General features: G+C 35.4%; 1 long non-coding RNA gene across 2 annotated transcripts; it reads right to left on the minus strand.

The window, feature by feature from the left end:
• Positions 1-1,747: 1,747 nt before the first annotated feature.
• On the minus strand, positions 1,748-25,521 carry LOC134149486 (uncharacterized). 2 transcript variants are annotated; one of them, XR_009960445.1, is made up of 4 exons: positions 25,440-25,521; positions 23,872-23,912; positions 7,199-7,254; positions 1,748-2,780 (listed from the first exon to the last, which is right to left on the minus strand). It is a non-coding gene; the product is annotated as an uncharacterized LOC134149486 (long non-coding RNA). The 2 variants fall into 2 exon arrangements; XR_009960444.1 differs by lacking the exon at positions 25,440-25,521 and adding an exon at positions 24,730-24,774.
• Positions 25,522-25,531: the final 10 nt, after the last annotated feature.

A 25,531-nucleotide genomic window follows, 5' to 3' on the forward strand; every position in this document is an offset into this window, starting at 1 on the left:
TAGAATATGAAAAATCAGTAGACTACAGCATCTCCTACTGAATCTCTCTATGCAGAAACTTAAAAGAAAATGATACCTTTTAGAAATAAAGACTAAAAAGGAAGAAATTTGGCTTAAAGACAATAGTACATGAAGAACAATGACATTATTTAGCCTTAGATTTCCATTCAGACTCTCTCCATTTTTTCAAAGTGTTTATTTTCTACTTTATTAGTTTGACAAAAATTGAGATTATAGGATTAAACATATTGCCAGCAACCTGAGGTATGAAGTGCAGACTGAATGCTTAAACTTCAGCTACAAAGGTGGTAATTATTGTAATTGGTTCATGTGAAGCAAATATATCAAGTAGTATAGAGTTCAAATTCATGCCAGTCGGTCTCCAGTTGGCACAGGCAGTTCTATCAGGAGGATATAGAGGTCTCAGCAGGACTTATTATTGGCAACTGTTCGACAGTTCTCTTCTCCAAATGGTTTCAAGGGGATTTGGGTGTGAAGAAAGATAAATTTTAACAAATTAAACTACCTAAAGATGGCTAGATGCCCAGAGCCACCTAGTCGGCATTAGTCACTACTACCAAACCATTTTTTAAAAGATAAAAATATCATCACTGTAAAGAAATGTCTATCAAGCTTTAACAACATGATCAAGTCGCTGCAAAGTTACCAAAACATGTACTATATATAATGCTACAAGCATGTGTATAAATATGTCAAGCATAAAAGGTACGGCAGAATATTTACACAATATGTATTTTTCTGTAAACAAGTAGCTTAAGTTACAGGAATCCAAGTATTCCTATAAGAACAAGCCATATAGTTTCAAGAAATTAGAATAAAACTTTATAATTAAAACTAACAATAAAAAACTCCCATAGGAAATAAGATTAGAGGGACTGTTTTTTTCCCTGTTAGTATTTATCTTAATACATTTTTAAGGTGACCATAATTGTGGTTATAATTTAGATTATCTACATAATTTAGATTTGCACTGAGCTTTTAATGGAAGAATCTGCTGTGTACCATACTGATGGTCAGTTTAGACATTGCAAGAATGCCTTTTTCAAATGCTGAATATGTCTTTTTTAGCAGAGGTCTCTGATAAAAGATTTGAGTTTAATACATGGCAATAAAAAGAGGAATATGAGAATTCCCATTCTCTTTAGTGTCAGCTTTAGTTAAGACATATGAATGCACATGAATAGTCTTGTCAGAATCTCTGAGACTACTGACATTCAAGATCTAACATATTATTACTTCTGACCAGAACATTAGCTCCTATGCAATAAGGAGAAGGGAAAAAGATAGGACCAATCCCTAATCAGATAGAAAATTTGTGCATTTTTCTGCTTGGAAATACTTGAATAGAACATTTCTGCTTTGAAAAATATTACATCTATTTTCTCCAATCTGAGACGAATGACTGCAATCTATTTAAATCTGCAGGAGAAAAAAAAAATCATCATTTCATGCCTGATCTTGCACCTCTTCCTCATGGAAAATACTCTAATTAATTAATATAAATGAAGACAACACAACCAAGTATTAAAACCTTGTAAAAGACACATGCTCATTCAAGGAAACTTTCTAGTACTTCTAGCTGCTAAATCTATTTATTACCAACAGACACAGAAAGTTTCTTTAAATTACTAGTTTCACATAAAACTAATCTAATTAAAGAAAAGGTAATTTAGTTAAAATAAGATCATTTTAATTCAAGTATCAGTATATATCAAATCTGGGATATCAACACAAAGGAAAGGTTCATGTACCAGAAGCAAAAATCTTACAAGGTACTTCTAGCTGACTTAAGAGAAAATATATTCCAGAATTTTCTGTTATTGACAATATGCTGCCAAATAAATTAATACTACTCAAAAGCATTGACAATCAATCAGTATGTTTGGCTTTTGAAATTTGAGGTAAAAAAATGAGTACCTTCCATTTACAGCGCAACAAAAGAGAATATTCTGTACTTTGCAACTGAAACTACCTTTAGTCCCCATTTACGAGTTACAACATGTCAGACAAAGAAACTGATTTGTTTGATGCGATAAATGATGGCAGACCTTTACGTATTTGAAGTGCAACAGATGGTCTTCCAAGAAGAGCATAATGACTGGCAGACAGTACACTTCGTTAGAGTGGCTTGGAATGTCTTCAGCAATTACACAGTAAGTGCTTGGGGGGGGGGGAAATCCTGTCATCTCTCTGATTCTTCCCATGTAAATAGCGGCAACTTCCTTGTTCAGATACTAACAAATTGTATCGCTGAAAAATAGACCGACTAGCCAGTGAACTGGGAAAAGATGCATCTTTGGCCCCCACAGGACTATTCAGAATGGGGCTTCAAAAATGCTGTCACCTGAGAAAACAGTTGCAAATAGGAAAAAAAATATATATATATATATATGTATGTATGTATGTATATAAATTTAGTGGAAACAAGTTTGGGCATGTAGCTATAAAACTATTCATCTGCAGCCAGATATTCTATGGAAATTAATTTATGGAAAAGAGGGAACTTTAAAACAAAGTCCTTCCGATTTTCAGAAGTTGGGAGGTGAACAGATACAGATACAATATGCAGAAACTCTAGAGAAAAAACAAAAGAGAGTAAATTACTGAATAATGACCTCCTTTCTTCAGGAAATTAAAGGACAGTACTGGTGACTTTCAAGAGTCCTCTTCAGCATGAGTCTCTAGCTTAGGTTCTTCAGGGCAGAGTAAAGCAAGCTTTTCGGGGCTGTGACAAGGTATTCCCACTTTTATATGACAACCTACAAGTCAACAGTTAAATAAGAGTTATCGTAAGATACAAAAAGAGTAGTAAGATGCTGATCTTTAATATTATATACATGGGTTAGAAATTTTTCACTTCTTTCCCTTCCCTCCCTCCATTCCCCATAATCCTGGAATTAGTCTTTTTTATTATAAAATCTTCCCCACCAAATTCATCCCGGGTAGAATTTTATATAGCAACATAAACCCAACCAAAATGTGTTCTTTAACAATGTAACTTAAATGTTGATGGAATCATAACTGCATTACTCCCTCTCCAATTAGCAGCAGCTTTCTTTATGTTTGCTTATGAAGCGTAAACTCTTCGCTTGTCACTACAAAGACCTTCTGTAGAGGACTTAAAAAAACAGCCACAGCAATTAAAATGACAACAACAGAGGTGGACTGGTCACATTATGACAGAAAATATCCAGCTGTTTCTTTCCAGCAAAAGGACACCAACTATTTGAAATACAATGACCAATTTTTGCCAGTCTACCTAATGCCGATGGCTATTCTGGCCAATGTAAGGATTTCCAAGCAAGGAACACAAATACAGAACTAAACCAAACCTCACAGGCTGATTTTCCTTGATCAGGATTATCATTCATAGCTTTTACTCATATAAAGTTCCTTTTTCTGCTAGAAGAATAGATACTCTATTCCGTGTGAAATTCTCTAAAATCTAAGTAAAACTGACTAGTTTTAGTTATCCAAAAGCAGAAAGACAAAAAGTAAACTGATAGTATATGGACAAGCAAATTAGATTTTAAAATTATTTACTTTGGTTGTGCTGAAAAACATTCAAAGAGTTAATTAAGACCATAAGTCTCACTACACCCAAGCTATTACTTATAAAACATTAACCTCTGTTACAATCACATCTGTCTTTCTGTGCTGCCGGCTCCTGCCTGTTCTGTATCACAACAGTAATAACACGGGTAGTTATTTGTAACACATGTAGGAAATTTTTATTATTATTTTAAGCATACATTTAAATAATAAAAAAAGGTTTGAAAAGTAGATGTTCCAGGTTAGCTTTTCTTAGTTAGAATATAGTGAATGAATGCCTGAAATGATAGGATAAGTTTGATTACTAATACAGCAAGAAGGATGGTGAGAAACAACTCATATATACTAACAACCATTCAGGGGGAAAAATATGTTTAGAATCCATCTACAAATATACTATTGGAGCAAAAATGACGACAAAATTATCATGAAGAATTTCATGATTGTTTCTTTTTTGTTAGTCTTTGCTTCTCATAACAGCAGAGACACAGCAAGAGCTATGTATCAGAATTCATCCATGCATTATATTTTGCACATCAAATTAAGATGATTATCCATGACTTTTTAGGCAAATAGAGGAATGCAGAAAACATGTCAGCTGTTATACATAGAATATATGAGCACTTCGCTCTCTGTTTTACATTTAAAAGAGCAGCAGGTAATTAGCTCAATTATTACACTGCGAAAAAATTTTCATTTGTGAGTTCAGAAGCATCTTTGGCTCCTTATCTATTACGTGAATCAGAACTTACAGGCAGCTCATAATACTTGTTTTCCATGCAGTGGTTGTCTGCAAAGTAATTGCCGTAAGTGGACAAAGGTTTAATGCCTTCTTCTTTCAACCTTCAGCCATAAAATATTTGTAAGTGGGAAACTTATAGACATTAAAAAAAAAAACTGCAAAATATAGAGGACAAGAAGAAAAAGGGAGAACAATACAGAGATTACTTAAAGAAAAACAAACAAAATGCCTTTTGTTCCCTAAATTCCCAGAATTCATCTTCAGAATCCATGCCTGCATACTGTAAATTAGATAAAACATTTTCAGACTATAATATTATACTTCTCTACATTTCATCTCAGAATTGTTTGACAACATGCATCTTTTTCTCTGTGAGTGTTCTGTAATGAATTTATTTGCATTGGGAAATACATAAAAAGCTGTTCAATTTGAAACTTTGCAAATTAGGCATCAATGCCAAATACTTTCATGTGATAGCATATGCAGGTCTCTCTACCTTTATCCTTTCCATAGTTCTGTGGGCATAATAACTACCATTTTGCACTAATAGCCACAAGAAACATAAGACTGCCAAAAGTTTTGAAATCAGCAGGTTTGACAAACCAGTAATAAATCCTAGGCAATAAAAAAGTATGCTCAAGCAATGTTTCATAAATATAATGATTCCTTACAGATGTTTGTATTTAATACAATGGAAAGAATGCTTAGTTCCATCTGGCCAAGTGGTATCAGACACCAAATGACTAAAGACAATGAGACCCAAGCACAGGACTGTTCAATCTCAAGAGGTAAATTCCTTGACATTAGGCTGACAAAGTAATTTGAAATTTTGTAATCTATACATGGTTTCATACAATAATTGTGCTTGGTATTTTACAAATATTTTTCTATTCATGAAAATAGAGAAGCTAGTCATGCATTCTTTATTTTTGAAATTAATACTCATTCACCTAAACAGTGATTTAAATCACTGGGATTGTTTGTGTATGAAAATTATGGGTTAAGGCAATATCTTATTAAACTGTATTGGAAATGCAGAAATGAGACTATCATTGTGACTTGTTCTGCAGCCTCCTTGAAGTCACACATACAACCTGTGAAAGTCTAAAACTTTACAATAACATGCAGGAAAGTAGCAACTATAGCTATGTTTATCATCTTTGCAGGCTAATTTATTTGTATTTGTCTCAGAAGAGGTTGACTACCCATCGCTATATCAGAATGGAAAGTACCGTAACAACTGCTTAATAAGATGTCTATGTTTCCTCTAACGTCCTTAACTTTCATATGCTCAGGAAGCTAAAGCCTTTGAGTCACTTTTATTCCTTAGATGCTCAAAACCAACCAGTTTTAGAAGGCACTAAGTACTAGAAATACTATGTGCTTTCCAAAACAATGGGTCTTTCTTTTCACATAAGTCTTGAAGGATTCTACACCAAAACAGAAAAGAGTACAAATGTGGAACGCCTGAAAATGTGGTCCCACAATGCATGCAAAATGCAAGCAAAGCATTAAGTTGTAATGGCAGTCTAGAAGTGGAGATGGAGTTCTAGCTGGAGGTTGATTCAAATCCCTGTTAAGTGAATGAGCACTGCTGAATGTCTTTTTAGAGAAAAATAAGAATTCTGTTATCTGGTCAGTATAAAATGGGGTTCTACTTGCCTAGATATCAAAAGCTCCAGCCTGTTCAGTCAGAAAAGCTGTTATATTAAATAAATGATTTTCTGGAAGACTGATTGATGTTTGCAAAGTACTAGGCACATTCTGAATATTAGCATATTTCACAAATGTGCAACTTTGCAACGTGATTCCAGTGAGCTTACAAACCTTGTAAAACTTGCAGATCAAAAACCTATGGGAAGGACAAAACAATTTTCCTGATGGAAAGACCTAATAGATTCAGGAAAGAAACTGATGGAAGCTGTCATTGTGTTACCTCTAAATACAGACGACTGCATAGCTGCAGTCACTGTTTGTAATGAAGACAAGCAAAAGGCTGTACAAATGGCAAGAGAATATGGCAACCACAGAGCAGGACATTCTACTGACATATGGATCCTGAAAACACTAACTTCTGGATTACAACATCTGGAAGGATAACAGAGAATAAAAATTCAGTTCCGTGAGGCAGAGCAGGAGCCTATATCAACACTAATCACATGCTTGTGTTATTACTCAATGGATGTACTTGAACCAGAGGGATAAAGGGGTACTTAAAGGAATACATGGCAGATACATGCAAACAGGTCCTGGTTCACTGCTGCTTTGCCTCTTGTGTAATCACTCTCATTGTAGAGGAGCACTAGTTGGAACTCAGGATACCTTGTTTTGTATTAAGTGAAAAAAAACCTGTGCAAAAGCAATATTGTGATACACCATCTGGTGTATCAGAAGACATTGGGGAGACAACTTTGACCAAGCACAAACACAGACAAACCAAAATATGAAAAACAATACATGAATATGATAGGCCATATATGAATTGGAACATAGTAAGCACATGTACCTCTGAAAAAAATTTAAGTAAATTGCTTTCCTGAGGAAAGGCTGTAAGACTATATCTTATTTTTTCAAAGCTACACCATCAGTGAATTCCTGTAAATTAATATTCTCCTGCAAATAAACTGATCTTTTCCACTTTTTGGCAACTCTGGTAAAGACTGGCTTAAAAAAACCCTGTAAGTAGGGCTTTATTCCTACGAGAAATCTCCCTGAAGGAGGAGGAGAAAACATGAGCTCAAATTACTAGCACAATCACATTTCGTAACTGCCTGTGCCTAGCCAGCAGTATTGGTTCTTTGCTGTTCCAAGTATAAAAATGCACAAACTTTTCTCTCTCTTTAACTAAGAGGAAGAAAAATCAACTTATCCTTGAGTACTTACAGAGTTTCAAGCAGCTCAAAACAATGGAGCACTGTGTACCCAGCTCATCACAGACTCTGAAAAAGATGCAAGGAAAAGAAAGCACAAAGCATGTAATTACTGTTTCATGACACATTTTTGTTATTAATACATTCTCTAAGATGGCAGGCATAGTACTGCAGTTTAATTAGATGATAACTGGAGAGGGGGGTTGAATTTATGAGGTAATAAATATGTTTTGGACTAATAATCTCCAAGGCTGAGGTGTTTATTAATCTAGAATATAAAGATTATAAAGTTGGTAGGAGAAAACATTAAGTTGCACTGAGATGCCTATTCTTTTCATATTCTGAGATTTTGAAAACTGGTATTTTCCTTCTTCTGGCAGTTAGATCAGAAAGCCAAGATTGCTGTGGACACTGCTGAACAGAACTAGAAATTGTATTCTGAATGCATTCTAATAGGCAGAGATAATTTAAATTTCAGCAGATGTTGTGTGTTTTAAAGTTTTGCCTTTTAGTAAGTTTATAATCTCCTAAACTATTAAGTACTGCAAATAATACCTTCCATATTATATCCTCCAACAGCTGTCAATGTCTTATTTCTGGACAGATGTGCTTATACAATAACTAGACCATACACAACCCTAACAGAAACCCCCACGATTACTCAACTCTCTCCATTTCCCTGCTTTTGGATTCACCTGCAAGACTAAACTATGTGGTAAGCAAGCATATCAACTCTAACGTCTAGTTACATTTTGTCTTTTCTTAACATCGATCTAAAGACTTTTTTTTGCCTAGTTCAGCACTTTAACAATTTAGAAACTAACTGTTCAACATTGTGAGGATTTATACCACAAACCATCATGCCAAGAAGTCACAGGTTTGAAACTGCACAATCTATTACTAGTCTTTGGGTACTCACAACCAGAGCTTTACAAATTGCCAGAGTCCAGTCCATTTAAGGTACTTTTCTCTGTTATTTTAAAAGTGTCTGTGTCTGAGGCATGCAAGAGGGAAGACCAGATTTAATCCTGGCACAAGTGGGCATCACTGGAGTGAAAGACTAGGTTGCTTACTGGAAGGCTAAATTTAGGCTTGAGAGAACTACAGAGGAAGACTATGGAAGGAATGCTAGGACAAACTGTTTGTATTCCTCAGCAGCACCCCGCTCCTCACAAACAAACCAAGACTGACAATTGCAAGAGGGAACCCTGTCCTCACGGGCCTCAAACAGGTGATGGCTGCTGCAGCATTAATGGATGAAACTGGGGAAATCCTGGATGTGCCAAAAAAGCCATGGCACACTGGCGCAGGGGCAAGAGAAGGAGGAGAAGGGCAAGACACGTCACATCTTAGGTGGTGGGAAAGAGAAAATCCCACTTTTCTGAGCCACTCCAAGTTGAGCAACAAAAGCAAGCAAGCTGTGTTGCTGAGGTTGTAAACATTTAAAAATATATAAAAGAATGTTTGTTAATTAGCTTAGGTGATCCAAATATAATTGGCCATAGGTTCATACAGCTTCCAGACTGGCTCCATAGGTTCAGAACAAAGGCCTCAATACTAAATCTGGAAAAGACTATACAGATATTTAAAGGAAGATGCTGATAACAGCCATTTCCAAAGCTCTTGCTTTTTAATTCCCAGGCTTATATACTCTCTCCAAATGAAACAAGCAACAGAGCTAACTTCTCAATATTAAATCTCTAGGCAGTATGTTATTCATATAGCTTATGTAGATGTCTTTACCCTCTGGAAAAACAAAGTTTAAGAAAAATGGTTCTATCTTTGGGGAACAGTTTAAGTCTCAGGATAACTACATTAGGAAATCTAACTCTATTACTTTGTATCTTACATTTTATTACTAAATTGGTAATAGGAAATTACCAAATAAAATTGGTATTTTACTTGGTAATATTTTTCTGTGGGCCTCGTCTAATATGAAAGATGGTGATCATCAAATTTATTCAAGTTTTCCTGTCAACAACATCATTAACCAAATCCCTCAATTTCAAAGTAAATAAAAGCATCTGGGTTTCTAGCGCAGCAAGACTGACTAGCATATTTAAGCCTCATATATAGATGAATTTGCACTGGACCGAATTTGCATATTAATGAAGGACTAATTGCTCTTTGCAGTCAATTTTATGCAAATGAATTTACTCCTCTCAGTACAATTTTCATAATGTTCAGAAAGAAACAAAAAATGTAAAACTTTTTAAAAAACTATACAAATGTTAGACAATCAAGGAAGAAATATCATAATGACATCAAACAGCTTTACATTAAAATTGTATATAGTTCATCTTTTATATTGTTGCTTTATTTTAACAGTCTCCTACAAAGAATTGAACAATTCATAGAATAACTTCAGCCTATTCCCCAACCTCTGCCTCAAATTTTAACAGCTTGTAACAACCCAGTATATTATCTTGTCTCCAGCTGGAAGGATGGAGTTTGAATTTTTAGGGGAAGTTAAGTTTGCTAAACAGGAATTTATTTTCTCTCAGTCTTCCTCACATCACAGGTCAGTTAAGAGACACCCTGCTTCCTGCCATGACTTTAAGCTAGTTTTTACCTTGTTTCTCGCTATCAAGAAAAAGGCCAAAGTCCAAATCCCTGTTCAGCCCCTCCATCTGAGTTGAAATTCAATAAAGTTAGAGAAAGACAGGAAGGTACATGTGAAAGAGAGGTACCAACAAATGCCAAGAAAAAAAGAATGGTAAAAATGGAGGGAGAGAAAAATGTGTATAATCAAGTCTAGCTAAAAATAGGAAAATTGGAGGGTTTAAGAGAAAGCTAAAGAAAACAAATGAAAAAGAAAAATGCATCCACAAATGCATCTACGGGGAGAAACCCCCCCCCCCCCACAAAACTAAAAGAACAGGGAAAACCTAGTAGAAGAGTTAGTAGGAATCTGAACTTGCATGTATATCCTCTCTCTAATGAGAAAACCCTTATTTTAACTATAAAGACTGATAACTGTATTATACATACATACATTTATATATAATCAAATCACTTATAGAAGGCAATTTTAATCAGAAAAGGAATTGCACAGAAATTATAGCTTTAATTGACTTCATATCTTTTTGTAGAAGAAATACTGTGATGCATACACATGTGAATACGGTTACAGCCATAGCTGCTGTAGCTTGGATTATATTTGTTGCCTTTCTCTGCAGCTTTTCCTGCTTTAATATATCCTTTTTAAGACACACAGCCCACACAGTATTCAAGATGTAGATATATGATGGATTTATAATAGTATCAAAGCATTTCTTGTATTTTTTCTCTATTTCTTTTCTAATAGTTTCTAGCATCCTATCCGCTTTTTGGATCATATAGCACTGAGCTAACAAGTTTCTTATAACCACGAAATTTTGTTCCTGAGAAGTAATAGTTACGACCATCACAGTACTTCATGATCAAAGTAAAACAGTCTTTAATACGAACACCCTTTGACTGAGTTTTGGCAGAGAAGCAGCAGAAGAGCATAACCTCCCAGGGCTCGGATACAAGGAGCAAGGAGCACAGAGAAATTCCAGAGAAGCTGCTTTGCTGTCTCTCCTTTCAGTCTCAACCTGGATGTCAGAAGCCACAACACATGTAGTTATAAAAGTATAAAAGTTATAGAGTTATATAAGTTAATAACAGCAATAATTAAAAAGCGAATAAACTGCATTGCAGTTGCTGAGGCATTTTCAGCAAAGGAACAAGACTCCAGCTCAACAAATCAGCCAGGAGGACTTGCTATTAAAAGTTATCTGAAAACAAATTATAGTTCTTTGTTTAGTAGTACTTAGAAGATAGAGCTTTTAGTCTGGTTTATGAATTCAAAATGTCTTCCTGTTTTGTTGATAGAGAGGAATAGAGGCAAATGCATCCTCCTTTATAACTCACTTATATGGCATTTGAAAACCTGCTATGGGTTCTCCTCCTTTTTTCCTAAAAGATGTCTGCTTCAAGTGATTAATGCTGTGTGAATGTAAACAAAGATAATTATTCAAACAAGAACAAGATGTTCCACCCAAAAATGATTAGCTTTTTCAGAAGATGAGATGCCTACTTCTAATCATCAAGAAAGGTTAACCTGACCAGATTTAATTAGCTACTTAATACAATAATAAAGATGTATATATTATTGGTGAAGAAGAGATTGCAGGAGCAATGCTGAATCCAAACAAAATACCTTGATCAAATACAAAGACTAAGAAATTACATGAGGTGTTATTACATGATTACACGGGTGTAAGAGTTCCCAAGTTTTCACAGCCATTATGCAAAATTTTGAAATAATTAGGTGAAGTTCTGCATAGACAAATAACAATAAATATAAATTAAACAATCCACCCCAAGAAAAAACATATTAAAATTAACACAGTAACTTTTCTTGACACTGTACTTCAAATCCATAGATGAAGTCAGCCATTTTTTACAGATTATTTGACCTTCTAGTGAAACAAACAACTATTTCCTTATAATCAAAAGAAATAAGAAAATGTCTTCCCACCATTTTCTTGGAATCACTGCTGCTCAGCTAACTTGTGCAAGGCTACAGAGCAGAGTTCTGACTCTGAATTAAGACACAGTTCTCACTGGCTAGGTGTATTTTAAAACACACTTCTCTGAAGAACAGATGCTTTCAAGTTTCATGTATACCATAAATATAAAGAACCGAGCAATACATTTTAGAAAGAAGTTCTCAATAATTCATTAGCATTCAATTTCTGAAGGAAAAGGACAAGGACTTATGGAAAATTTTATAATATAAAAGGAGATATAAAAGGAGATATTAGACAAAGGTTTTGGGCACTGATTTTTTTTTTTTCCTAAAAAAGAATATATATATATATATATATCCTTATTCTGGAATATTTCCCTAATAGTGAAATGAAAGCTTTCCAGCACAATAACAAAACAACTTATAAGTATTTTAATATTATATATTAGGAATACTGCAAAGTATATAACCCTTCAATGAACTTCAGGAAAACTTATCAGCTTCATATCTCTTGATAACATGTATTAGCATGTGCTGGTTAGGGGGGAGTTGTATTTGAAAGTGTTACCAAATAATGGGTTTTAAACAACAGCACTGAGCACCAAACCTTCCATTCCTGAAAATCTTCCCCCTGCTTCAGTAAAGTTTAAATATCCCTTAAAATAAACAGTTCAGTGCAAACCAATGCATCCGATACTGATTTATTTTGTTCATAAAAAGTAACAACATAATGGTAAATTCAATCTATTCAATGAGAAGTTTATGAGCTTAAATATATCAAAAGGGCAATGAAAGCTAATATATAGTGATTAAATAACAATCTGTGAGAAAAAGACACACAACTTTCAATTCCATGTTAGTGAAATCATATGCTGATGAAAAACAGGCTTTCGAATTTTTTCAAAAGAAGCTGCAACTCTTTGCTCTTTCCAACAGCTTGAAAGTTCATAAGGAAAGATTAATCTATCATTTAACTGAAGCGCATCTCAAAATAAAGTTTTTGATTAAAATCTACTTTTCTGAGCCTCCTAGCAGTGCCAATATTGCTGAAACAGGACATCAGCTGCAACGCCAGCAATTCTAGAATGCAGTGCCATGAACTGTAAATCAGTTTTGTCCTACTTTAATATTGGTTTAACAATAAAAGAAGAACTTTGATGTTTAATATTTAAATAGTATAATTATTCCTTTAGAATTAAGTCCAGAAGGACCTTCCATGGATACACAATGCCAAACAATGAAGAGAATAAGTTATTTCTAACCACAAGGCTTTAATTTGTGGGACCCAGTTTAAAGGTACTGCCTAACTTGTGTGTGCTGCAGAAGACAATTCCACTAGAGGAAACTCCTTTGAAGAGGAAATGCTCTCCCCAGTGAGGATGATGCCAGTGGATCCAAGCACAGAATAGAACTGCCAAACTTAAATGCTGTCAAAATAGAAAACTACGAGCAGGTGCTCAAAAATCATAATCAGAGGCTATCATGGTGACCTGGTCTTGAAACCTAGATGCAAGGATCGCTTTCTTCATCGTTCTTATTGCAGTGCAGATTTGAGTATGCAAAGCCTCCCTTTCCTTTTTTCCCTTCCTCCTGCCTTTTTTCGCTTCAGTTGGATACTATGTGGATGGGTGAATACAGATATTTAGGCTATTTTGGAAAATACCTATAAATTAATTAAGTATTCTCCCTGAACATTTAGTAGTGAATTAATAATGTTCAGATGCAATAATTTTTCTGGAGGAAGGTGAGACAGAAGGTAAGTTCTGCAGCCGTGCTACAACCAGGGAATCTCGAGTAACTGTAACTGCAGCTGTCAATTTGTGTCAACCATAGCGGAAATCAGAAATACAGAAACATTTCACAGTATTTAAGTAAATACAAGATACTACTGCAAATTCAAACATAGATGGTCCTCTGCTCTAAACAGAAAATTTGTATGCTTAAGGAAATGTGAGAGAAAGTTCATCTTGACTTTGAATGCTGTTTGTCAGATCAAGTACTTAGGGTTACATGCACCAAGGAATGATGACAAAGAGATAAAGCAGTATAGGCTGAGCTATGACTTTGTGATCCAAGGGAACATTTAAAATAAAACAAGACTCTAATGTAGAGGACAGGTGTTATAACATGACGTCTAGTGGTGGGATCACACCAACTGTTGTAGTGGTGTACTGCACTACACAGTATTTAGCCACTATGTTTCATATACCTCTCAATAAAACCTGTGCAATGGAACTAAATCATGGTTTTCCAATTAAGAAGTCCATCATTTATTGTGCCCTGCCTTCATTTATTCCAGAAATTAAAAGAAAAAAAAAAGTTGAATAAATAGAAAGGGAAAATGAAAGAAGAGAAAGGAAAGTATTCATCTGCCTTAATTATGAAGCTATACAGAGAACTTAATAGTATTATTATCCCTACCATGGAATTCTTACGCAATGGAAGATAAGTTATATAAAGCCATGCTTTTCAACATTCGATTACTACTTGGGCTCTCACCATGAAAGCATCACTAAACGTAAAGCCTAGTTTCATCTCTATTGCCTGGGATGGAACACTACACAGTTCAAATACAGGAAGGAACTGCAACACCAGGACCACGCTCAGGAAACAGACTCATCTGAGATTTTAGTTGCTAAAGTCTAATAATACGTTTACACAGTTATGAAGGCAGACTAGAACAGAATCTCTTCCATAGCTTTCCTTCTAAAATGCTAAATTTGTAGCTACATTTCATTTTGGTACAGGCTAAGGTCTTCCGTCCTGTTACAGCAGGATACTGTGTCTCAAACGTGAGGTCTCCTCCTAGCTGGACTGCATGAGAAAAAAAGCAAAACAAAACAGATTCCACCAACACATCGACCACCATCACCCACATTCAGTGCAGCAAAGACACTCAGTTAGATTCTGCATTTCAATTCACACGTGGTAACTGAGCGTAGCCAGAGGTACATTCAGAATTGCAAAATTAGAGCCATCGTCCATTCCCTCCACCCTGCTGCTGCACATACGCTGGACTGGAGCCTGTGCACGTGCTGAAATGGCTTACATGGAGAGTAGTTTAGGGCAGGGAATGTGGCTATTTGTCTACATAGATGTAGGCCAAGAAAGGTATACTAAGAACATACACACTGAAAAAGAGAAAAAGGTAACTGGCAGTCACTCTCACAGAGGTAGGGTCGTAGGCCCACCAATATCCTTAAAGGTAGGCAACTAAAAAATTAAATATGATATATACTGATAATTAGCATAGTAATTAGTGTTGAGATCAAAACTTATATTGATTAACATCTACAGAGTACTGGAAAATAGCACTCACTTTTCATAACAGTTGCAACTCTTACTTATTAAATTGAATTAATTTTGGAAATGAGAAATATTTGTATCTGCATGCAAATAAAGACAGATCTACTTCATCAATCCAGTAAGAAATTGGTCACAATGAAAATAAGATGGATTGTCTTTTCCTTATTTATCATTACACTCCTATTCTTCAATCAATTTTCAAGTGCCAGGTAATAGTTAGCATGATGAACTGAAAAAAAAAATGTGTTTATTACTCAAGCATTATTTATTATTTGCATTATTTCCAAATGAGAAATAACTGAATTCCTCTATCTTGTATGCATATATAAACACTCCTCACCCCCACAAACACACAGTTATGCTGAATGTTTTGTGACTTATGTCCAACAAGTGTATATGCAAATCTATACATAAAGACTTACAGACTACATACATACATAGAGGGAGTGCACACAGACAGGCATTTGTACATAACAAATGTAGAGTGCTATTTACTACATAACACAGAGGGATCAGATCATTTGGGGAATTTCTGCAGATCTGTGAAACCAGGGTGACATGTTTGGAATTCTTGCTCCCCTCTGCCCTGCTGAAATAACTCAGGCAAATGCACAGGTGTAGCTCCTTTAAACCTTTATATAACATCCTTTGTCTGCATTCAACCCAAGCCCACACAAACCAGGTAACACAAGGACTAAATTCTAAGTTTGTGTCACTCACATGTACAACACACAAAGTCTCATTCATTTTGCAATATATTATTTTTACAAGTTACTTTTGAGGGACAATCTCCACCCTGAGTGAAGTTCCAGTAGTAAAGTGGCAAGTTTCCTGAGGTGACTGAGGAACAGCAAATAGATTGGGGCACCTCTAGACCTATTGGTTCCAGTAAAATCATAAAATCCTACCTCCTGCTGTATTACAAGCTCCAGCTCAGAGCAGCTCTGTCAAATTCAGAGTACAAGTCTTCTGTAAGGGGGAAAAAAATGATGCTGTAGTGCCTGATGACCATTTGCCTCATCACTGAGGTGCACGGCTTTCATACGCTTTGCCTACGGATTTATTCGTTGTTAGGCATAAGAAAGTCACAACTGTTAAACACAGCAAACTGAATTTTATTACCATACCAATATGAATTTTCTTCCAATCTAAATTTTAATTGACTAAATATTTTGCTAAATATTTTGCTTCAGCATTGTGTTTTATTTGCTATAAATCACTGAGGGGTACTTGCAATAAAGAAATTCTGTAAAACTACTAAATGTCTGAAAGTGAATATAAAGGGGTTTAAAATCTTTATTTTCCCCTTGATTTTTTTTTTTTTTTTTTTTTTTTTTTTTTTTTTTAAGTATTTGGTTGGTTGAAATAATGCAGACAGAGTAACAGAAATATTAGGGGACAGTAGAGAATGGACCAAACCCTTGTGAATCAACTCCATTCTAATGGGCATAAGGAAAACAAAATCAGCCTCAAGTTGATGTAACTGGTATAGCTCCAAAATGAACGTTAGACATGAAATAGCAGAAAAGGCTGACTAACCAAATTTTTCTCCTGTTGTTGTTGTTATTACTCCCCTTCTACATTTTCAACATATCCTTTAATGCTCTTTCCTTTCAGAAGGAAATCTAAGTCTCTCAATATTTGTAATCTCAGCTGCAATCTTCTTCACGGTATTTCGCTCTGGATGTTTCTTAGTTTCTATGAGGAATGGTTCTGCCCAAGATCTCAATTTAGAACAGAACAACCCTGCTTTACCTATATACTTCGAAATACTCCAAAATGCAATACAAGGAAATGAATTAGACAAGAGCATACAGGAAGGTGTAGTGCAGGCATGGCTGCCATGAGGAGCTCACCAGTAACTGACACAGCTTTGAGCACTAAAACTAGCTATAGTAAGGGACAATATTGACCTAAATGCCAGGGTTGTCTGGTGGTGGGTGGGAAGAGATTTAAAGAAATTTAACTTCCACTTCAGCAGTTTCCACTGACAAGTATTTTAATTTAACATCTACTTAGAGTTCTACTTAAACCCATCTTCAGATTGCTTTTGAAATTCTTGTATGTCTAAATAGCAATCTCTATTTTCATTTTCTATTGTCCTACAATTTTTACATTCTACATAATTAAAAAGTCCAACTCAGTTTATCTTTTTATCTAAGTCAAAGATAGATATAATATACCTTACCTTTTGCTATATCTTCTCTAGATCAATAACATCGTTTCTGTGTGGTCTTACATAAAGGTTCCAGATGAAAATCAAAGTGTCTAGTGCAGTGGGTCTTTTCCTTTTATTCTGGCTATTACTAACATAGCATCAGATACAATTCTTCCTTTTCTAAACGTATGTCTACACTGTAGTAAGAAGTACTCAGGCTACATATTTTAAAGCCAAGAGCAGCGCAGCTGCCGCAGCAGAGGCTACAACCCATGCCCTCAGAGTTTCGGAGGCCCTTGCATCCATGCCACATGGATTATCACCGGGTTAGTTTACAATGTGTACTGTAATCACAGGTCTGACTGCAGCAGCAACACTGGTTATAGGAAACAAACTACAAGATAACCTGTATGATTAACATGAGCTATCAATAATCATCTATTTTTAAGTACAACATCCTATAAATCATCCTAATTAGTAAACTAGATGACTCCTTTTTAGTCAACAATCCCCAGTCTACTTCCTTATTTATTTTCTTGAATTCAATTATATTTGCCACCTGCTGGCCCAATCACCTAAATGACAGATTCTGGATGTAAGGTAGAAGCTGGGCTATAAATAATAATTTCATTATATTTCAATTTAAAATATTGCCTGTGCCTATTTTCTCTGCTTTATGAAGAATGTTTATGCCATTTCCTCCTTCTGGGCTCTGCTGGCTGTAGGACACTGCTTTCCTTTTGGGAGTTGCAGCAGCAGAACCAAGGAGAACTTTGCACTGCTTCCTATCCTCCACTGCCCACCCCATAAGAAACAAGGCTGAGATTTTAGCAAAGGGGAGGCAGCACTAGAGGCTAAATACAAAGGAAAGAAGCAGATTCTAAATCAGAAGAACTGACGGGGGTCCAAAAAAAATTAGTTGGTTGCTAGAAAGGACCCTTGGTAAAATAAAGGCTAGAAAATACTTATTTAGCAGATAAAAAGACAAATAGTCTCCTCCACTTCTTTTCACATCAATATAAATTCTAGTATTTTTATTTCCCTATCACGGAACTCTGGAACCCCTCTACTGTGTAAACCCAGTGACTTGTATTTCTGAAAATCTTATGGAATGAAATCCAGTCTGTAAAACACACACCATGCAGACGAACAGTTTTACTCGAAGCAGGAATTTAAATATCTTGTTTGGTGTAGTTGACTAGTCTCAAATTTGGCAAGAAGTAAATGCAGTGAAGACACTCATTGGCTTTAAAGATGAAATCATTTAGCAGTTGGATTGCTATCAAACTGTAAAAGCACACAGTCCTATCCATGTATGAAAAGAAAGATCAAAGAAATCTGAAATCTGTTTTCGTCCATTTCGTTCTTGACCCAAAATTCAGCACCATCTAAAACATCAGGGTTCTGTACTTCAGGCCTTCAAAGAAAGCCACATTTCCTTCCATCACCTTTCAAAATGTAACGTATAAACCTACATCCAAAGACTTGTTAGGACATTCTGAAATCACTACAACCTGCTCAAGAAATACTGAAAACTTGGAAAAGCTACCATATGAAATTGAGTCAACCAAACATAGTGTTAGGAGACTATAAAAATAATGACACAGTATGTGCATAAATCCATGCTGCAAAATTTTTGATTTCAGAAATTTTCTCCTTTGTTTTCTCATAGGTAGTTAAAAATACACATGAACACAAGTTATACTCTAGCAACACATTTCTTTTGTCATTTTATGTCTTTCATTTGGCCAGTCTTCTCCCAGATTTATTTTCCTTGACTGTCATCATTTAAAAATTAATAATAAGTCAATAGCGTAAAAACTATAATTTTGCAATAAATAGTTATTTGGGTGAGCACGTAAAGCCACACTGTATAGAAATGAGAACGTTAACCCAACAGAAGGTGTAAAGTCAGCTATTGCCCCAACAGAGGAGCCTTACAGTAAGAAACTGCACAACATTTTTACGTAGCATGGGGGGGGGGAGGGGGCGGGGAGTGCAGCATGGGAGTTTTGAACATTAATACTGCAGCTATACTAAATCTACTGTGTCAGCCTCGGTTTGCAAGCAAAACAGATTTAAGGAAGTACATTTTCACTGCAGCATTAAAAGCAGAAAAACAGTTAATGTGGTTAAGTTCAAAAGAAGCTTACTTAAAAGAGAATAGACATGAATTATATGTACCTGTTAAACATTTACAGACAAATACTGCTGTATGTAGATAATTATTCAACTTACGTAAAGTTTCAAAATACAAACCAAAGAGTAATGCATCTTACAATTATATTTTAAGACTGTGGAAATTATGCAATGATAGCGAAAAAGAACTTTATTAGAATCTAAACAATGAAAAATAAAAAACAACTTATGTTTATCATAGTTTCTTTGGATAATGTCTTTTGTCTGTTTTCATGTCTTTTTCTGAATGTATCATAAAATGTTAGGTGGATATTTGAGTGACTCTGAGTAGAATTCGTAAATATTATTTTATTGTAGTGTTTTCACATTTTCTTGTGCATTAAAAAAAAAAAGAAAAGCTCTATTGCACTCAAAGAAACTTACACAGGGCAAATACTGCTCAGCTGCTGTTATCACTCTGACATATTAAAGAAATTTAAACAATTTAAACAAATATGCCAAGTCTTTCGCAAGCAGTTAGTTGTTTTCCATAAGCTCTGAACACTGCTGGCCTCACTGAAAACCGTGTAGAAGACATTCTGCAGGCCCTTTCTGACAACAGGCATAAAGAAATATCCTCCGTACAGATAAATTCCGTAAGATGGGATGCATGATTTGAAAATTTGGAGGAGTAGGCATGTACACATATATACACACACAAGTTTTGGGCAATAGGTCTGACTTGAAAGTTTGTCTTCCTCTCCCTACCCTGTTTCTTCTTCCTCTTTTAAAGTATTTGATCACTAAATCCAAATTTTCAGAATAACAAGGAGAAAACAAAAACAAAAACAGAATCCACAGTAGAGTTCTAAGAAAATTCATACCATCGAGCTGAAAAATAAATTCAGCCGTTTTTACTCTGCATTAGGACCACTAGGAGAGCAAAAACTCCACTCCTGTTCTTTACCTCTAATTCCAGGAGGAAAGGCTTAATCTTTCCATGCACAAACAAACCAGAGTCCCTCAGACTTTTATGGGAAGTTGGGATATGCAAAAAAATAAGGAGATGTTTGTCATCTGTATCAAGTGCTTAGGGTATATGAAAGATCTATCCAAATTTAACTCTCAGTAAAATTTCTGGGAGCCAAATTCTTCATACTGTATTTGAGGTTCTCCTTTAGTCTAATTATTTTACCTTTTGCAAGGAACTTAAGAAAAACCAAACTACTACATCATTTAATGAATAACGGCATATTTTTCTTTTGCCAGAGAACTTGATTGTAAAAATGCAAAAACAAGTGCACACGTGTACACACACATACACACACAAAGCAATGGGCAATTCCTATTCTACAGGTTTATGCAGTCTTCTATTAATTCAGTAATATAATTACTCGGTGTGTCTATTTTTTTTTCAAAATTTATGCCTTTTATACTTGTGAAGTGTTGTACTCATTATTTTGGCAATTTTGTTACATAACGAACATAGTTCTACACGTGGATAAGACTTCCCAGTAAACTAACATACCTCTGTTAACACACAATCTTTTTTGTTAGAAAGGGAGTAAAAAAAAAACATTCCATATTTCTAAAAACGTGGAATGTTGTATATGATCACTAAACTAAAAGCAAAAAGAAAACATTAACTTTGTGAAGTGCAAAAAATGTTATTGACCAGTGAGGTAAATATTGACTGAAGTGAAGCAAATATTTATGTACTGATGTTAACGGGACAAATCCTGTTCAACATGACAGACAAGATTTTTCCTACTATACTTCTATGTTTATATTTATTCTGACAGTTCTGAACGGAAGTATCTGGAAATCATTCTACAATGGTAATTTTTTTTTAAATATAATTGTTTTTTCCTTAGCAACTAAAATGGAGATGCATTCAGAAGGCCAGAATATTTTTACCTTGTAAAGATAGGCTTTTTGACAAATTGTCTTCAAATAGACAGAGTGTATTAATTTACACATTAAAATCAGAACCAAATAACAATATTCAAGACCTCTGTTTAATTGATCTCTATAAAGGTAGACAGGAAGTTACCTATATCGTATTTTTCAACCATTCATAAACTAAAATTTTTCTTAGGTGCATAGTGGTAATTAATGCCAAAAGGTTCTTTATCTCATTTGCTTTGGTTACATTCAGTCAAACAAAATTTTTTGATAGCAAGCAATCTTAATTATTAAAAACGTCCAAAGTAAACTTTTTTCTTTTGTTAGTTAAAAATTGCTACCCTATCAGAATGTACACAAACTAGTTAAAAAATTACTTACAGTAAGTAATACCTCAACCTGAGGTACTAACAGAACCAGCTTCAGTTCCCTCCAATTAATAACGTGTCACAGAAGAAAAAAAAGAAAAAAAAAGAAAGAACAAACAAACAAACAAACCACCTTTCCCACTATAAAAAGCCAACCTAAATTAATAGGCCAATATAACTTTTAAACAGTTCTATTCTGATTATGTGTTACATTAAAAAGAAGATTCAGTTGTTTCCTGAACGTAAAATGTTTAACACTTATCAGTGAATATAAACACTAACTAAGGAGGTTATTGTAAGCAGATATTACAGATCAAATTTAACTAAAACAAGCCTATCTATCTCTTCCTTTAAATCAACTCACAGTAAGTTTCTACTTACGTGAGAAGTCATTACTCAACATGACTACCCACACAAGGGTTCATGCATTCAGACTAATACATTAGGCAGATTGGGGGGAAAAAAGAAAGAAAGAAAGAAAAAGAAACTTCAAAGATTCTTCCACTGGAAATACCTTTAAACACACCCACTAACAAATACTAATGTCTTACACAGTGGAGGATCATCACAGTACATTTTCTGACCTAAATACCTTTGTAAGCAGCTCTCACAACAGCAATTAGCACACACCTTCTGAAATTCTCTTTACCAGCTGAATATTTTTAGAGTAATTATATTTAACAGATTCCTCAATGTCGCTACAAGAAAAGACCAGTTCAGGTAACAGCTTTTGAACTTCAATCCAACCACAAGAATTGCGCTTTCTTACAGAAAAGGAGAGAGGCTGAGCACCCTCCTGTGCAGTGAGCAAAAATTACAACTGCCCTTTGTGGCTCCACTGTCTAATTTTTCATTCAAGGCTCTACCTATATAGAAGACCAAAGATTTGGAAGCTAATTTGCCAGTTTTAAAGAATGATCTTGCACCATTTCACTAGAAATGCTCTCAGCTTAAAATAATTTAATAGAAAGCAGCACATTGCTGTATATGAAGGACTAGCAAGATTATGGGAAATCTCAGGGAACAAGATGATGTAATTGCATTATAAAAATACCTGACTCAACTTCTTTGTGAGTCTGCTTGACAAAGCCTACATAATCAGACTTCAATAGTGAAATTCAGACTCCTCTGCAATCATTCCAGTTCCACTTCTGATGTCAGTGGGGCATAATTTAACCTAAGCTTCTTTCAACCCCTAAAAAAAAAAAAAAAAAAAAAAAAAAAAAAAAAAAGAATGGTCATTGTGCTAGACTGCCTACAATATGGGAGCACTGGAACTGTTTTCCTGGGCTCAAAATTTAAACTGAAGTAAAGGCTATGTAACTGCAGGGGTTAGTTTTTACAAATGCTGAACATTAAAAAGGCAGTATCCAAATCCAAATTTTGGCAGGATTTTCAAATCTCTCAAACTTTTTAACCCAATACTCCTTAATTTTGCAAAAGCCTTCCATACTCAGGTAATATTTTAGGAGGAATGAAAACAATGCAATCTTGAAATATTCAGGGCATCCTGCTACTTTGCAGACTCTTGTATGGAAATAGATTTTAATCATATTAACTACAATTCTTTTCCATATATCTCAGATCTGTTACTTCAGATTTCACCCAACATGCATGCTGTATTTCTAATTTTAAATGACTTCCATATCTTCCTTCCATTTCTTGTGATAACAAATGGTGATAATACAATTATTAGGAAAAAAAAAATATGATTTTAATCCTGTAATCTGTTTTAAGCAGGCAGTCCTATGCAGAGCTCCTTCAGGAAGTAGGACCAGGATACAAAATATTTTCTTTTAATGTTTCTATGTATAGAATCATCTGTAAGTAAGCTCTAGTACTGAAAAACTGTTGAAAATTTAAGTATCATGCTGCCAAGGTATTGCTGGCAGAGGATCAGCATTTCTTCCAGTACTGTTTCATACTTTTATTTAAAACCACTGCAAAAGCAGGTATGAAATGATGAAAAGCCCTGAGAGTATCAAGTTAGGAGGTATTGCCTATACCTAGGAGGATGAGGAAAGTCTGGGGCTACTGTCCTCTTTTTCGACCTGAAAACATGTCCAGACAGTGATTTGACTATCTGTGTGAAATTTATAGGCTTCTTAGGAGGTGAGTCCAAAATAGAGACTGGCAAATTTATTATTAGGTATCACATGACCCAATGCATGCAATACCTATGGGAACAGACTTCTGTCTAGACTTCCAAACAACAGACTTCTATGTTAGCAGCCTCTGAAATTTTTCCTGTATCAGGAATTACTCAGTCTAGAGCGCATTAATAGCACCACAAGAACATACCTGTTAAATAACATCACTGAAGAGCTACATACCTTCTAATAAGCTGCAAATTGGAGACAAATCAGCAAGTGGCCTGCATGAGCAAACATTATTAATTAATATGTTGTCATACACTAATTTTTTATTTCCAAGGCATATAACAATGAGAAACAGTCTGTGAAGAATTCTGATTTTAAACTATGTTTGCACTTTAATGCATTTATTTTACAAAATACCAGCAGCTGAACCAGGCTTTTATATTTATATAATTCCAAGTAATGTGCAGGAGGCTTGCATAATTCCCAACCATATGATATTATTTTTAAAGTGAAAAATGTAAATTGCTCTTCCTTATTTGAGAATCAAATTAAGATGTTTCACATTATCCTTCAGAATCCAAACACTATGAGAATGACTTAGTGAGGAAAGGGCAAGAGAATGACCAGTGAAGTAGGGGATAAGTCACACATAACAGTATTGCATCTTTAGAAGGATGGTGATATAGCCATGTATTTCTTCGAGTGCTTCCAGCAGGGCATCTGATTTCTGCAGTGGCGCTGCTACTGACCAGTGTTGTAATAATTAGGCACAGTGTTAATGTTTTATATTAGCAGAAGTGTTATACAACACAGGACAAGAGGTTGTTTTTTTTTTTCCTTTTTTTTTTTTTTTGTTGTTTGTTTGTTTTTAAATATTTAAGCATATGGGTAGCAGCTAGCCCAGGTTTTGCCTTGGTTTTCATTCAATAAGTTAGCTGCACCCCAAATGAAATGAGGGGGATAATTCCTCCTTCTCCCATACAAACCCACAAGTCTCCAGTCAAAAAAATCTGGATGCAGATTCCTTTGAAGGTAAGCAAAAAACATCACAAAAATAGATAAAATTGCTAGAGACGCCTTCCTCTGCCCTACCTCTAACACAAGCACAGATGTGCCCAGTGCTTTCGGCTTCTTCCTTCTTCAAGTATAAAGCAGAAGATTTGACGGTATGAGATGCTGAATACCAGGCCACTTCATTTTCCAAAATACTTAGTTTTCCAACTCGCGAGATCTGCCAAGTCCAGCTGCAGCAAGCTGAAACGAGCTGCTCCCTACAAATCTGCTCCTCCTCCCTCCCAGGGCTACAGGCCCCATGGCGGCAAAATGTTCCCATTTTAATTCAAAACAACATGCGGCTGATTTTCAGAACTGGTCTGGTATCAGGCACTGATTTCAACACGAGATAGATACCTAAATACTTAAATATATATATATATATATATATCTTTTCTACACGTGATTTATCCAAGAATACATTTCAAGAAGACAATTCTGAAGGTATTTAATTTCTAGCTTTGCCTGAACAGTAGCCTTAACTAGGGCAGCGTTTTTTTCCCCCAGGTTTCCTAGGGGGCAAAGCCAATTGCAAACCAGCAGGACTTCCCTGCCGCAAGCAGGGATCCAGCCGAGACGCAAGATCCTGCGGAAGTCAGATAAATACACGTTTTCCCTTCGTTTCCCTTCCATGACTGCCTCCCCAGCTGCTCCTTAATCGAGGCTTTGAGTAAAAAAGCACCAGGAACGTTTCAGCACCGTCACACACACACACGCACACACACCCGGAGCGCCCCGCGCCGCCTCACCGGCCCTTCCCTGACGGGACGAAGGCGCCGCGCAGGCCGCCCGTTGCCAGGCAACGCGCAGCGCAGCGCCGGGCCTTCCTCCTCCCCCTCCT

The sequence above is a fragment of the Rhea pennata genome, chromosome 20 (assembly GCF_028389875.1).
Source record: "Rhea pennata isolate bPtePen1 chromosome 20, bPtePen1.pri, whole genome shotgun sequence".
Classification (NCBI taxonomy): domain Eukaryota; kingdom Metazoa; phylum Chordata; class Aves; order Rheiformes; family Rheidae; genus Rhea; species Rhea pennata.